General features: G+C 40.9%; 1 pseudogene; it reads left to right on the top strand.

Moving 5' to 3' along the window:
- Positions 1–275: 275 nt before the first annotated feature.
- LOC110193227 (olfactory receptor 1N1-like) lies at positions 276–1,215 on the top strand (annotated as a pseudogene).
- Positions 1,216–2,071: the final 856 nt, after the last annotated feature.

The following is a 2,071-nucleotide window of genomic DNA, read 5'->3' as shown; positions in this document are numbered from 1 at the left end:
GGAGTTCTGAAGTATATTTATTTGTAGTTGAGAAGTAGATAGTATTTGCTGAGAAAGTGGGAGAAAGGGAGAGAGTAATGGTCAACCAAGTAAACTCCCAGAGAAGAGATGAGGAGATAGAATAAAAGCCATGAAGGCACCAATGGATTTCCTATAGAACCTAGTTATCCTGATTTTTATTTTAGTTCTTTCTGTTCCGCTCTGTAATATATTTAAGAAAGGTTCCTTTATTTTCTTAGGTCTTTTGTTTTGTGACCCCTTAACATGTCAATGAAATGGGAGGTGGCAATCAGACCAGTATCTCTGAGTTTTTCCTCCAGGGGCTCTCCCAGTGGCCAGAACACCAACACCTCTTCTTTGGATGGTTTCTGTGCATGCACCTGATCACCATGGCAGGGAATGTGCTCATCTTCCTTGCCATCATCTCTGAAGCTCACCTCCACACCCCTATGTATTTCTTCCTGGCCTGTCTCTCCTTTGCTGACATTGGTCTGTCCTCCAGTATAGTCTTGAAGATGCTGCATAACCTGCATACACAGCTTCACACCATCTCCTATACAGGGTGCCTGACACAGCTGTATTTCTTTCTTTCATTTGGAGACGTGGACAGCTTTCTGCTTGCTGTGATGGCATATGATCGTTACATGGCCATTTGTCACCCCCTCCATTATACCACAGCCATGAGCCCTCAGCTCTGTGTTCTTCTGGTGAGTGTGTGCTGGGTGATCACTAATCTCCATGCTCTGTTACACACTTTGCTCATGGCAAAATTCTCCTTCTGTGTGGGAGGGGAAATATCCCACTTTTTTTTGTGACATCACTCCCCTGTTGAAAGTTTCCTGCTCTCTCACTCATTTAAATGAATTAATTGTATTTTTTGTCCGTGGTCCAGTTTTGGCAATTCCCTTCCTATGCACACTGGTCTCTTATATCTACATTGTCTCTGCCATCCTCAGAATGCCATCCTTAAGAGGTGGCAGGAGAAAAGCCTTCTCCACTTGTGGCTCTCACCTTTCTGTGGTCTGTGTCTTTTACAGTACAGTTTTCAGCGTGTATTTAAGTCCTCCATCTACTTTCCCCACCAAAGACATTGTGGCCTCCGTGTTATACACAGTGGTAACTCCAATGCTCAACCCTTTCCTCTATAGCCTGAGAAACCAAGACCTGAAAGTGGCCCTAAGGAGTCTCCTTAGAGGCAAGATATTTGCCTCTTAGAAACATTAACCCTTTGATTCTCTGTGCTGAGCCTCCTCTAAATCTTCTCTTTCCAACCTAGCTTTGCTTTTTTTTGGAAAGACATTTGCAAATAGCTAAAAGATAGCTTACAGACAAGTCTGTAGTAGAGTGCCCCAAGGCTCCATCCTTGGCACTGTACTATTGAACATATTAAACAGTGACTTGAAATGCCATAGATTCCATATTGTTCTAACTTGCAGATGGCATGACATTAGGAGGGATACTTCAGATGAAATAACTGACATCCAAAAATACCTCATCAAACTAGATAATGGTATTCTTAACTGAACTACAGACTTCAAATACTGGAAAAGAAAAATAATAACTGACCAAAAATCCTCTCTACAATAAGACCAACTTCAACCCTCCATCAAGCTAAAATAGGCTTCTTTGAAATTTCTACCTGTTGCTTCTTTGAGACTAAGAAAAACATTTGTTGTAATACCTCTCTCACACGACAGCCTTTCATTTCTCGAAGACCACCATACACCCCTCTCATCATTCTAAATCTTCTCTACTTGATGCCATTCAACGTGGTCCCTTCAATTGGTCCACGTGGGACACATCATCCAATTAACTAAAGAGAGTGGACAGGAGAGGTTAGATAACAGCAGAATTGCCATATCTGGACTGGTCAATGTATTGATGATGGTTCTTACCACTTTCAAAGCTGTTTGTTTTTAGAGTTATTATTTTATAAATTGTTCTTTGGCTCTGCTTATTTCATTCTTCATTAGTTTATTAAACCCTCAAAATTGCTTGTTTTCAAAATGTTGAAGTGCTAGTATCTACTTACTTCACTCTTACTTTTCTTATGGCAAAACAAAACCAGTAA

This window comes from Phascolarctos cinereus, unplaced genomic scaffold, assembly GCF_003287225.1.
Source record: "Phascolarctos cinereus isolate Bilbo 61053 unplaced genomic scaffold, phaCin_HiC Scaffold_2;HRSCAF=192, whole genome shotgun sequence".
Taxonomy (NCBI): Eukaryota; Metazoa; Chordata; class Mammalia; order Diprotodontia; family Phascolarctidae; genus Phascolarctos; species Phascolarctos cinereus.
Note: the sequence above shows the minus strand (reverse complement) of the source record. Positions and strands in the feature narration are given on the sequence as shown.